The sequence below is a fragment of the Camelus ferus genome, chromosome 8, assembly GCF_009834535.1.
Source record: "Camelus ferus isolate YT-003-E chromosome 8, BCGSAC_Cfer_1.0, whole genome shotgun sequence".
Lineage (NCBI taxonomy): Eukaryota > Metazoa > Chordata > Mammalia > Artiodactyla > Camelidae > Camelus > Camelus ferus.
Window position 1 is genome coordinate 62423339 of NC_045703.1, and position 15048 is coordinate 62438386.

Sequence of the window (15048 nt, forward strand, 5' to 3'; positions counted from 1 at the left end):
TCTCCGTATTCAACTATCTCTGTTCAATGTTCAGGTAACAGGTTACTCTCTGACCTCACTTCTCTGATGGGTTTAGAATGGTTGTTGGTTCTTCAGTTTGTTCAGCTTTTTACTTGTCTTAAGATGGAATGGCAGCTTCCAGGCTCCTCGCATGCTGAACCAAGAACTCAGAATGCTTGCTTTTCACATTGGTATAACAGTCATTCCCAAACTGCTATATTTATATTCTTGGCTTGAAAGAATAAATACATAATCTATGGAAGATGAGACCTAGGCTTTTAACTGTTGGAGAGAAGGTTAAAATAAGGAAGAGGAAAGGTTAGAATAAATCCTGTGGTGTTGGATTAGAAATGTAAGTCTCAGTGTGAATTTGGTATATGGATCTGTGCACAGACACATATATCGAGATCCAGATGTAGATATGGAAGTAGAAGTAGCTGTGTTGGTGTATAGACAGATTTCTCAGCTGTGTCCATTGAGAGGGCCTGGTACTTATAACATCCCGGCTTTAGAGAGCCCGTCCAGCCCCTAGACACTGATTTCTACATACCAATTTCCAACAAAAGAAGTCAGAACTCCTTGGAGAAATGACTGATTTCAACACTGAGACAGTGCTGTTGGTTGAATTGTGTTCTCCCAAAACCCATATGTTGCAGTCCTAACCCCTAGAATCTCAGACCATTGCCTTATTTAGAAACAAGGCCATTGCAGTAGTATTTAGTTAAGATTAAGTCAGTCGGGTGGACTCTAATTCAGTGACTAGTCACGTTATGTAAAGGGAGAGCGTCATGTGAAAAGAGAGAGACATGCACAGGAGAAAGACAATGTGATAAGACACAGGGACACAGTGGACTTCTACAAGCCAAGGAGGGAGGCCTGGAATGGGTCCTTCCCTTGCAGCCCTCGGAAGGAACCTGCCCTGTTGATACCTTGATGGTGAAGTTCTAACCTCCAGAACCACAAAACAATAAACGTCTCTTGTTTAAGCTACCTAGTCTGCAGTCCTTTGTCACGGCGTCCCTAACAAACTAATACAGAAAGAGAAAATATAAAAAGGAACATTAATTACACATGGTGCCAATTACAATGGAGAAATCGAGAGAATATCGCCTTAACCAAGTGGGCAAAGTTAACTTCACCAGTAATGGGACAAATTGACATGATATTCCTCCTGATGCATTGCACTCAGGATGAAACTTCACGTCTGTGGGATTCCTTTAAAAATTCATATATAAATTTAGTTATGAGTAGACATCAGAAAAATCGCAAGTAAGGAATGTTCTGAAAAATAACTGACATGTACTAAAAAAAGTTTAGGATGGTAAAGACAAAGAAGACTGAGAATTGTTCTGTTTAGAGATGACTACAGAGACATTCTAACTATGTGTAATAAAGAGAATATCAGTAGAACATTTAGCAAAATTTGAATATGATTTATAGATTAGATAATTGCATTGTATCAATGTTATTTTTCTGATTTTAATAAGTATATTTGGCATATAAATATCCTTTTTTAAGCAAATATATACTGAAATACTTAAAGATAAAAGCACATCACATTTGCAGCTTACAAAAATTGCAGGAAAGAGTAGATCAACATTTCTATCCATTTAATCTGTTAATCAACCTATTTATCAGGGGAATGAATGATAAGATGTGGTAAATGTTGACATTTGAAGAATTAAGTTGCAGCATATAATGAAAATCTTTATACAATTTTTGCAACTTTTATGTAAATCTGATTTTATTTCAAATTGAGAAGTGCTGTACTTGATAAGAGATAGGTAAAATGAATGAGAAGAGAAGTAATTTTTTTTGCAGTTGTGTTTTGTTTGAGTCACAAGCAAAGTGATGAATTATTAGAGAATTTCTGGCAAACAGAAATTGTTGAGTAGATATGAAAATAGAAGGAGGAGTGCTTTTAAGAAGAAAGAATAAATTACAAGTGTCACAAGTGTGAAATTTATTCTATTCAGTAATGCTTTTTTTTTAGCTGAAGAAAAAATATTGAATACTAAACCAACAGCTTTTCAATATTATATCAGAATTTTAATTAAAATCATTTTAGAATTTACCCTTTTATAATAATTAAGTGAAACTTGCCTTCTGTAGGTTAATGAAAAATATGATTATCACAGAGACATTTCTAAAGAAAGACAAAAATAGGTAACATGATATAGTGGGAAATGATCTATTAGGGTGGTTATTTAGTATGAAATTAGAAATCCAACTTTTGTTTCCTGATATAGGTCAGAACAGCAGAGACCTTGAAAATGAATGATGACCATGTTATTAAATGTGTTTTAACAAAAGAGCTTCTCTCAGGTTATTAGCATATGTTTAGGCTAAAGAAACCAAATCAAAGTAGCAACTAATCATGATTTAGTCTTTTAAGTGTCTTATTTAGAAAACACTTGAGACATTTCAGTCTAGCATCATATACCAGATAAAACTCTAAGTCCTGAAAAATGGTCATCAGCAGGTTTTTGCCAGTGGTGGCGGGTTGAGGACACACTGGAATTTTGGCCCTGCATGGGGCCATCTGAGTCAGCACCCTAGGGAAATATACTCCTTTGACGCTGTAAGAATCAATGGGTCTTTACAATTTAACACGTTGTAAACAAGTGTCTGGATATCCACTCTTTTCAAACTTTTTCTTTTGTTTTTAATACTCACTAACCATGCACACTTAGATAAGGTCCTGCTATTGTCTTTTCTCATTGACGGCTATGTTACTATGCTTCATTAAATAGAGCCTGAAAGTCCGTCCTTCTCTCCTTGCCCCTCCTCCCCCTAAACATGTTTGTAATAAGTCATGATAGTTATTTAATATTCTTACTTTGGTTTATAAAATATTCCTACAAATTAGATCATTAGTTTTATAAATTTTATCACACTGTTGCTCTTCCAAATACAATACAGAGCTCATCATACTTGATGCATCTCTTCATGCCTAGCATTTTTACAGACACTCTTTCCCTGCGGGACTGTTCGGATATGTACTGTGGAACTGGGGAAGTGTTGGGGGGGGGAAAGCTTTCTTCTTACTTCTGCAGTTTCTTTGGGAAATAAGCCAGATGGTCTGTGAAGCTGCTTTTCCTACTGTGTCATTTTGTGACATAAAACATCTTGTGGGATTAGTGAGCATTTCTTCAAAAAAGAAAAAAAAATTAGGTGAAGGGATGTATTGAATTCCTTCTTCTTTTTGGCATCTTGTTTGTAAAGCTAGATTGTACAAAAGGAGCTGAAATAGATTTTCCTCTTCCCTGCTGCCTCTTTCAAAAACCGTTTTGCTATTGATCTGCTGCCTGTACCGCCTGGAGCAGCAGTTCTGATCTGTAGTTCCTTTGAAACAGTTCTCAGCAACCTAGGTTTATTCCTCCTCTCTTTACTTACCCTTCTGATAGACAAATTTAGCCAAGGAGTGTCTTGTAATAGCCTCATGGTTTATTTTTTAAATGAAAACATACTGAGAAACAACACTGGGCAATAGAATCCTTCAGAGACTTCCACTCATTCATTATTCTAGTAATCTTGTTGCTTAAGTACAGTCAATCATGTCTTACACACCTGCTTGTAAGATCACCTCTGCTGATTTGTTACAATGTGTTTGGCACAATTTACTTAAAGTTTGGTAACATAATGGTTTTCCACGCTGCACAGACACCAGCCTTTACTTGTTTCCTTGCTCATAGTATTTTGTTAGATCCTTGCATTATTTTGATCTATGAGAAGGATGAAGCTCAGCAGGTTGTGAGCATCTCAGTGAATCTGCTAAGAAGACTGATGCGGGTTTAGACTTTTGGAGCATGTTGTCTTTGGTCCCCGCTGTCCTGCTGTCATGGGGATGCACGTCACTCTCCGGTACACAACTCTGTTCTGAGTCTTCTTGGAATTAACAACTGTGAATCAGGAGACATGCTTACCTCTTCCTGATATTTCAGAACCAGTGTTACAATGTTAGCTCCTAGTTTTCTCCTTTTTTAAGTGGGGAAAATATTTGTTTTTTGAGCTCAGCAATGTTAATGGAAGATAAAAAAATATTAGACTCCATGTTCTTGTGCTTATGAAGTGTGTCATCCTGCAAGGGAAGTGAGACACTTGAAGCAACAGACGGATGACACAAGACAGTGTGCTGTTAGCAGTAGCAGTACCTGTGGCAATGATGCAGGAAAAACGGATGTGGGGCGTGAGGAGAGCCATGTCCTAGGCTTTGGCTGAGCCCCTGGGACACGCTCCACCAAGTGTCCTTGGCTTCGCGCAGGAAAGAATCCAAGAGCGAGCCCCAGTTGAGTGAAGGTAGATTTGTTCAGAGATACATTGAAAGGCAAGAGAAAGGCCACGAGGTGTGGGGGTTGGGTGCTCAGATTAAGAGTAGGTACACACTCCATACACAGAGTGCGGGCCATCTCCAAATTGAGGGGGTGGGGGGGCGGAGGCAGCGGCCAGGAGGCACCGAGGCACCATGTTGCCAGTTTTTATGGGCTCAGTGGCTTCATATGCTAATAAGTGGAAGGACCAGACTAACGAGCCTGGGGAAGGGGCTGGGATCCCCAGGAAGTTGGCCATTTCCCACTCTGACGTTTTGCGGCCAGCCCTGGGGCTGCCATGGCGCCTGTGGGCGTGTTATTCACCATGTTAATACATTACAATAAGCATATAATGAAGCTCAAGATCTGCTAGAAGTCAAATCTCCCACCATCTTGAACCTCAAGGCCTCCTGGGGGCTGAATCTTTCACCATTTTGATGCTAATTGCTGTAGCATTTCTTGAATGGCTGTGCCCTGTCCCTGTCCTGTCTCACAAGCATTGAAGAATTATCTTTAAAAATAAAGAGTTTACCTTTATCAAGCTTGGTTTCAAAAGGCTTTGAGAAAACTTGTTGGTTACCAAATCCTTTGGAAAACAAGTTTTGATTAAGAATCTTAAAAGAATAGAAAATGTTTTTAAAAATATCAAAAAAAGATTTTCAGATTCATTACATAAACCAGTTGTACCAAAATAAGACTACTATGCAATCCTAAAATAAACTGAAAAATTTAATTGAAATGGGCACAGGGGTGGGAGGAATAAAAGAAATGTGGCAAAATGCTAACAGTTTTTTAAACTATAGGTAAACTAACTTTCTTTTTTCCTTAATTATGTTTATAAAAGTCATGTTAATTTTACAATTCATTTTAAATTATTTTAAAGTAATATGTTATAATTTAATACCATTATAAATTTGATGTACCTGGATTTACCTCAAACCAATAGAATTTATTAAGAATTAAACTTTGCTTGGAAAATAACTTTTAAAAATTCCAGAAATTTCAAAATGTCCCACATTACAATGTGTTTTTAATCAATTGTTTTAGGAATAATAAAATATATGATATCACTTAGGATATAACAATTAGCATTACCTTTCTGTTCACGTAGTGTTATTCATTCAAGTCGAACTATGATATTTGTAAGAGAAAACCATTATTTCTTGATTAATAATAGTAGACATTAAGCCATCTTCCTTATGCTATTATGAAAGTTACAAAAGCTTTGGTCTACTTAGCCATATAAATGACCATTCATGATACTTTATGTTCAATCAATAAAATGTTTTATTCACATAGTCATGTCATCAAGTACCTCTGGCCAAGAATTAGTTCTGCAAATTAAATTTTATTTCAAAAATTGTTAAAGAGAGATAAACAATCAATTTCTAGCATTATTGAAAAATAAACTCTTCTTAATTTATAGTAAAAATATAATTTTATAAAATGTATTAGCATAGAATATGGTCTTATTTAACACATCCCCTCCGGAGAAACTGTTGTTTGGGGCAGGGAATAGTGACATTATTTGGAAGCCAGCAGACCAAGAAGACAGTGGACTAGTGTCCCAGAGAACAATCTTGACCAGATTTGGATGCTAATTCATTTTATAGAACAAAGAAAGGGAGGTGAGGAGGTAAAGTAAAAAAGGCAGTAAGTTGTTGCAAATATTTCCTGGTTCTGGCCAGACCCTGGAGGGGATGTGTTAATTTCTCCTCTCCTGCAGCAGTTCACAGGTCGGCCTGGTCAGGCTGTTTCCTATGAACTTCAACAAAGGTATTTTAATTTACACTCAGGCACAGGCAGGCAGGGTCCCAGGAGATGGGCCATTATGTACACTTTAAGCTAGAGGCAACATCCCTTTAGTGATTAACTTGTAGCAAAAACAATAGAACACAAAGTTTAAAGTAAAAGGAACAGATCCAATACGGAGTCAGATTTGTTCTTCCCTGTTACGCTGCCAGCATCTGGTGATCCCTGGTTTTCCTTGTCTGTGGCTGCACACGGCTGTCTCTGTCCCCACGTGAAGCCTCTGGTTCTTCCCTCTTCTGTCTGTGACTTCCATAAAGAACACTTGTGATTAAACTTATGACTCACAAGTCAGAATGATCTCATCTCAGGATCTTTAACTTAATTATATCTGCAAAGACCCCTTTTTTGAAAAAAAGGTCACATTTACATCTAATGCTAAATATCAGTGAAAAGAATGGAAGGAGAGGAGGAATTCCAGAATAAACAAACTCCCTTATCAATAAATCTTTTATTATAGGAAGAGGCTGTTATGGTGACTGGAAAAAAAAAAAAAACCAATTAGGAGATTACAGAAGATAAGGGAAGGGCCTCATCTAAGGAAAGAAAGAAACTTCATATAATTTACGTTTCTTTGGTATGTATAAACAGGGTTGGCTGGGTCTGATTGTCCTGTTAACAACCTGAAATATTCAAAAAATGATGTTACTGTCTTATGATTTAAACTATCCTCTGTCTCTTCTATGTAATTCAAGAAGTCAAAGAGAAAACTGTTCCAGTCTTGCTGAGACAGGGAGGGGGCAGGGCACAGCCATTCCAGGAACTCTACAGCAACTAACATCAAAATGGTGGAAGATTCAACCCCCAGGACGCCTTGAGGCTCAAGATGATGGGAGATTTAACTTCTAGTAGAACTTGAGCTTCATTATATGCTCATTGTAATATATTAACGTGGTAAATAACATGCCCACAGGCGCCATGGCAGTCCCAAGGCTGGCCACAAAAGGTCAGAGAGTGGGAAATGGCCAACTTCCGGGGAATCCCAGCCCCTACCCCAGGCTAGTTAGACTGGTCCTTACACTTATTAGCATATGAAGCCACTGAGCCCATAAAAACTGGCAACAGGGTGCCTCACCGACACCTCTCTCTGTCTTTCTCCATTTAGAGAGGGCCCGCACTCTGTGTATAGAGTGTGTACCTACTTTTAATCTGAGCACCCAACCCCCACACCTTGTGGCCTTTCTCTTGCCTTTCAATGTATCTCTCTGAACAAATCTACTTTTGCTCAACTGTAGCTCGCTCTTGAATTCTTTCCTGTGCAGAGATGATGCAGGAAAATGGATGTGAGGCGTGAGGAGAGCCGTGCCCCAGGCTTCAGTTGAGCCCACGTACCCCGCCAAGTGTGGGTCCTTGGCTTTGTTCAGGAAAGAATTCAAGAGTGAGCCACAGTTGAGTATTTAAAGAGATACACACTGCATAGAGTGTAGGGCAAGAGAAAGGCAAGGAAAGAGGTGTGGGAATTGGGTGCTCAAGTTAAAGCAAAAGTAGGTGCACACTCCACAGACAGAATGTGGGCCACCTCCAAAGGGGAGAGAGTGAAAAAAGGCCACTAGGCGTAATAATGTTGCCAGTTTTTATGGGCTCAGTAGCTTTGCAGGCCTACAGGTGTGACCATTCCAACTGCCCTGGGGAAGGGGCTGAGTTTACCAGGAATCAGGCCACCACCCATTCTTTGGCCTTTTTGTGGTTAGCCTTGGGACTGTCATGGTGCTTGCAGGCGTGTTATTTGATCACGCTGTTACAATGAGCATATAATGAAGCTCAAGGTCTACTAGAAGTCAAGCCTCTTAATCCTCAAGGCCAACTAGGATGTTGAGTGGCTGTGCTCTGTCCCCTTTCCTCCTGTCTCAAAGCCAAGGACCCACACTTGGCGGGGCACATCCCAGGGGCTCAACCGAAGCCTGGGACGCGGCCCTTCTCACGCCACACATCTGTTTTCTGGCATCACTTGCATTTCATTTTATAACAGCTGTTTAAACTCACCTCATCTAATTAACTGATTTACATGTGTACCATACTTGGTTTTGACTAATTCATCTTACTGAGTCCTTTATTTTCCTTTCAGTCTGCTGGAAAGGTAGACTAACAGCATGATTGTGGTTTTCCTGCATGTCTGAGAGTGTCTGTCTGTTCTCTGGGAGGTAGTCCTGTTGTGTGGTGGATAAGCTCTGAAGTCTGGATGTTTATATTCAAACTTTGGTTCCATTATTTATTAGATGAGTGGATTGAGCAGGTTTTTCCATCTCTCTGTGTTCAGTGGTTTTTACCTGTGAATTGGGAGTTATAATAATTATCATTTATTCAGCGTTAGTATGACACATAATTCTAAATGTTTCATGTGTACTAGACATAGAAGACTTGGTTCACAGCACTTTTCCTCAAAGAGTTAAGATTTTCATCACATTTTGTCATTCAGCGTCGCCAAGGAAATATGACTGAGTGTTCATGTTTTTATTTCTTTATAAGAACCTTGTATTTTTTTTTTATTGAAAGTCATGGTATTGTTTCCAGTCTTTTCAATATGAACAAGTTCCACAATTTGATTGACTATAGTTGGATTTCATCACAACTTTGCCTAGAAATCACAGCTCCTTTTTGATCTGTGAAGTTGTCTTTTCCCAGCTCAGATTTTTAGATATTACGTGTTTGATTATTTCTTCTTTTCTAGCTTTGTTTATTCCACTAGCCAATCATAATTGTAAGGGTTTGTTTTTTTGTTTTTTTGTTTTTGGTATGGGTGCCTGCTTCTTATCTATTACCTTCCTTGTGTGTTTACTGCATTTGCCATTTACTCAATATTTTTATTTAGAAATATGCTCAGAGAGAGAGTAGTAAAGTGGAAAGAGTACTGACTCTGGAGTCAGATTAATCTTAACTTTAATCCTGGTATCAACACTCACAAACTGTGTGATCTTGGACAAACTCATTTAGCCTCTCTGATCCTATTCTCATCTGTAAAACGCAGAAACTGTACAAACTGAAAAGAGTTGCTGAGTTCTTCGTAAAGTGTTCTGTATGTTCTCTAAGTTATTTTTCTGAATGAATATTGTTGGATGTTCTCGTTGCAATTACCCTTTTCTTGTAAGGTCCTCCTTGCCAGCACCATTGCCTCTGCACACATTTGGTCTCAGCGCACTGGCTTTCCTCATCCCAACTCTTGTCTCTAGAATCCATGGTACATTTATCCTTGGAGCTGATTTGCCCAAATATTGCATATTGGATGCCCTTTATGCAATTCAAATGTGTCTCCTGAACAACGCAAACACCACTGTCTCCTCCTTTTCCATCTTCTCTTTCTTAAGTCTCTGATATTAATTTTACGTTAAAGAAACATAAAATGCTTCTTTACCCTCATGTCTTTTTCAAACTGAAGCCAACTAGCTTCACACCAGGAAACCAGGGAACCGTCTCCGTTCCTTGTCTGAACTTGTTTTCTATTCCTGTAAGTGTAACAATCACATGAGGTTAGTTATAGTTACTCATCGTCATGTCTTCTTGTGTTATTATATTGAGCTCTTGGTGGTGAATAACCAGAATTGACTTACTTTTGTATTCTTGTAGTCACTAAAATAGTGCTTTGCATAAGTGTTGCCATGAATTAGTGCAGGGGGAATCTAGCTTGATGCGTTTTTACTACAGAAATGTTTGTACCTGTCATACTAACTGCATGTCACACCAACTTGCTCCAACCCCTCCTAGATTACAGAGTTAGAGAGGAAAGGGATATAGGAGGTTTGGTTCAATGATGCCTATTACTAAAAGGGCCACTAGAGTAAAAGTCAAAATGGCAGGTTTTTGTCGCATGGTTTACCTGTGGCCTTATGTTCCATATCATAAATTTGACATATTAGCATAAAAGCTTTTTAATTTCCATTGCTGCACCAAAATTTGGAGATATTTTTATTCTACATTTACAACAAAACTTAGACTTGACAATACCTTAAAAGCAGATGTCCAGTGAATATTTATGGAAATAAAATGCTAATATGAGTCCAAATATTTTTTTTGAAGAATGATAGACAAAAGATTTTGTGATCTGAATATTTGCAAAGTTCTTGTTTTCTTTTATGGAAACTCTGTAGTTGGAAGATTTTAGGATTTATACATTTTGATGCTCGAATTTTAGAGATGAAATTGAGGAAACTTCATGACTTGGTTAAGATGACACAGATAACCAGTAGAAAGCAGGGGCAGAAGCCAGGCCTCTTGCCTTCTGACCCAGACACTTCCATTCTATAATGCTTTAAGAGGGAGTTCGAGATTTGCAGATACTAACTGGTATACATAAAATAGATAAACAAGTTTATGCTGTATAGCACAGGGAAATATATGCACTATCTTTTAGTAGCTTATGGTGAAAAAGAATATGAAAACCAATATATGTATATTCATGTATGACTGAAGCATTGTGCTGTACACCAGAAATTGACACAACATTGTAAACTGACTATACTTCAATTAAAAAAAAGTAAAAAAAAAAAGTCAAACCAATGAGTTCAACATTTTCAACCTTCAGCAGATATAGTTACATATAAAAACATGCTTACTTATCCTAATTTTTTCAGTGTGTCATCAAGTAGACATAAGAATAGGCCTTCTCATTTTTTTCAGTCTGGAATATTTTCTCAGTGTTTACAATTTGGCTCAGTGATGTGTTGCTGTTATATAATGGATAATTAGCATGTCAGTATTGAATATTAGTTGTTACAAAGTCTTTTCTGCAATAAGAATGAAAGGAATGGCCTTCTGCTAGTAATCTTGGGATGTGGCTAATACAGGGGCATAGAGGAAGGTTTACAAACTGGAAAAAAACAAAAACAAAAACAAAAAGGGACAACCTACTCTTTCTTGCCCAGCTACTGAAAGATCATTCTAAAAAGGCGTTTCAGAGGTGGCAGTGAGCTGCCCCTGGCTGTGTGGAAGCAGGGCTAGAAGCAAGCAAAACTTCTGATTTTTTTTAACCTTCATTGACATTGGCTGTAGTTAAGAAGTTATTTGAAGTTGGCCAGATGGAAGAGAGTGAGCTGCTTCTTAAAGACAGGTTCCCTTCACCCCCTACACTACCTGCCTGAAACCACAGTGGGCAAAATCAAGCCATCAAGAATGATGGAGATACCTGGTAGCAACAGGCTTTTTCCCTGCAGTCTGTAGCCCCGGTGTTCTGAAGGGACACTGCTGGGTGCTGGGAGCAGCACTGTCAGCAGGAGGAAGGGAAGTCTGGAACAGACAAGTAAGACATTCTGGCTATCTCTTCATAATTAAGACTGAATTCTTGCAATGACTAAGTAGAGCTGGAGTTCTTGAACTAATCATAGCAAAGGGATAAAGACTTTCTCTTGATGGGGAAGAAGTGGGTATATGATTGGAATTAGAAATAAAAGACAAATGGTATTATTTTTTTCCACCAAACTGGCAAAAATATGGTTCTTTTGGAACTTGGTTTTGCAGGTTGAGGTCAAAGTATGCTACATATAATCCTATTAGCTTTGAACTGTTTTGAAATAATATCCTCATAGAAAATTGTGAACGAGGTGGGCTTTACTTGCAACCTTCTCACCATCCTTGTGCATGTCACTTTCATTCAGTTGTTTTCATATTTTCCAAATGTGGATGCATTACCTCCTTTATGCCATTATAGTATTTAAAACTGATTTGGGAACTCTTGAGCTCTTCTGAAGTTAAGGAATCTTTACATCAACGTTACTTAGGCACATTATCATGACAACATCATGAACTTTGGGTAATTAAAACAAGGCCAAACAAAACAAATCACTTTTTCAAAAATTTCTTGAAGCTTTTCACTTAAAGGTGATTGTTAAGTAAATGGAGTCAAACTCTGGAGATGGTCCATGCTCAGTGGGGCTGTGTGCTGGGGCACTTCTAGGGAAGAATTGGTTGTATATTTTTTTACTCCATCATAGAATTACTGGTGAAAGTAAATAGGGTGTTTTTAAGAGACTGGGAAGAGGGTGAAGAGGAAGACAATAATTATTGAATACAAATTGTGAATGAGCAAGTCACTATTGATAACTTTAAATAAAGTAAGAAGGGAATTTTAAAAGGCATGAAGTATTCAGGAAGACACACAGAAAGTCAGAGATGGACATATTGCAAACTGGCTGAACCCACTTAAAGCTGATAGCCTTAAATGGCCAAAAACAACAACAACAAAAAACCAAGAAGCAAGGTTTTACATCTTAATATTTAGATGGGAAACCTCACTGTTTTCCCATGAATAGATACCATACAAATGATCTGCTAACTTTCATTTTTTGGATTTTTTTTTGCCTTGTTATTTTTCAAATGTACATAAAGATTCTTATCACAGGTTTTGAGACATACATTCAAAATTGAGATCTAGAACAATATGCACAGATGTAGAGATTTTCTTGAAAATATTATTTTTAATTGAGTTCTCATTTTATAAATTTACACATTATCAAACCAGATGAAATATCGCCAATGGCATAATAATGTCTTTTTTGTGCCATTTAATCTTCATGTCTCTTATCACAAAATGCATATCTGAGTTGATATGTCAAGTCTGACATTTTTGTGGTATGCCTTTGTTTTATTGTTTAGAAATCTTTCTTGACAATTTAATGAAAAATACTTACTATCTTAGGTTCTTCTAATGCTTTTTAGATTCTTTTTTGTACGCAATGTTCCATGTCAAACTATACTTTCAAATCTACTGTTTTTAAAGTGAGATCTCTTTTTGGATTGTCATAACTCGCATTCAAATACCTCTTTGGCAAAGTCAGTTTAACTTGGAGGCTGTTTCATTTATCTAAAGGTATCTTCCCACTGTATCCTTTTTTTCCTTTTTTTTTTTTTTTTTTTTTGGCAAAGGGAAGAAAAAAACAGGTATAGCCCTGAGAATTCATTATACTGGTATCTAAAACCTTGTCAGTATCTAGGCTTTAAGATGTAAATAACTAAATTCAAAATGACATTTTACATTTAAAGAATCATTTTTCACATTTAAAACATGCATACAAGATTCAGCTGGGGTATTGGATACAGTCGTTTCTCAGTGTCCACAGGGGATTGATTCTAGGAGCCCCTGCAAACACCAAACTCCAGGGTCACTCAAGTCTCTTATATAAAATGGCATAGCACCATTTAATTTTGGCTATATATTTTTATTGGGTAGCTATAAGCTTCTCTTGGGATCAACTTAATTGCACGTCTCTTGTAACCTGTGAAAAGAATTTGAGTTTTCATATATATGTGAGTCTGAACTCACTTGAAATAAGTGATTGGCTTTAAAATATCAATGCCTTGATGAAGCCAATTGGATAAAATTGAACTTACATTGCAATGACTGTACACAGGAGAGGAGAGGCGAGAGCCAAGGATGTTGTACTCCTAGAACCTGGATATGTTACAAGTCCATCTCTTATAGAGGAACTATTCATTAACTGAAATTCTGCAAATCGTATAGATGTTTATGTAGAAGTATTAACAGAGGACCCTTCCAAGGGTAACTTCTAGAAGTTTAAAGACAATATTGCAGGGAGAGATTACCAGAATTCTGTCTAAACTGCAGAAATAGCACCTGTTGAGTCCAAGATCAGGACATGCACATCTGAAGAGATCATCTACATACTGGGATGTATGTACTGTGTGTGTGTGTGTGTGTGTGTGTGTGTATGAATATGAGTTAGTAAGATTCTTGGATTTGATGCCAGAAAGTGAAATTTGGGAGGGCAAAACTTCAAAAAGTTTTCTTTTATTCTATAGAATAGGACTAGCAACATCAACGTCTCCTGGGAACTTGTTAGAAGTCCAGACTTTTAGTCATCATCCCAGACCTATTTAATCAGCATCCCTGGAACTGGAACCCAGAAATATGTTTTAATAAACACTCCGGGTGATTATGACACATTATGAAATCTGGGAATCATAGTTACCAAGAAGGTAAATTGAACTAGACCTAAATTTTATTTTGCTGGTTTTTAACCACATTAACTTGGCCAGGTCACTCAATCCGACTGTATTTCTGCCATTTTATTGAAAATTACGTACAATGTCATTATGTTGATTGTCTCAGCATCCATGCAAGTGATTAGGAGAGGGGAGTCCAATGTACACCTAAGATCATGAAGATTAAACACTAACTTATGGAACAACTGAATAGATTCAGGAAAGCAGATGCTGAGTCAGTAACGCCACAGAGCAAGCAGCAGAGACAAGGAATTCTGGAAATCTTATTTTAATGGATAGTTTTATGGGATTTTTCTTCCAGGAACTAAAACGAAGGTAGATACCTGTGCCAGACAGTCAACTTGGCAAAAGCAACTGAAAAATGAGAACAGAAGACCACTCCCATCTAATAGCCTGGCTTAACCCCTTCCAATTACTCCTTCATCCCCAGAAAAGATATGAGGATATTAAATGGAGGAAGTATTTGGTCTGCTTTGTTTGTCTGTGTATTGTGGAAAGTGGATAGAGAATGCTGTATTAGAGACCTGTATAATGTAGGGAGATCAGCGGGCGTCTAGACGATGACTCAGAAGGAGTCAAGTGTCGGGCTCTCTGAGAGGGGCCAAAGCCAGTGTTAGAGGGTCTGACCTCTAATCTGAGATTGCTTGCTAGGAGTGTGTGTAATAATGAAACGCTATGCAACCTTATGTGATGACCTGCTACGTGATCAGGCTCCTGCTTACTTTCATTACAGTCACTGTGTCTATTCTCACTTTACATTATTGGCCACAAATCTCAAACAGGCAAATCACATGGCCAAGAAGCCTGTTTTACGAATGAGTCAATGGCAGAGCATTTCATATTTTTGCATTTTTCCTCAGAATCTCCAAACTCCCTCATTTCCCCACTGCCCTTGAAGTGATGAACTGGCCTCAAATGTCATTTGGGGGTGACGGTATGGCTCAGTGGTAGAGTGCCTGCTTAGCATGCACAAGGTCCT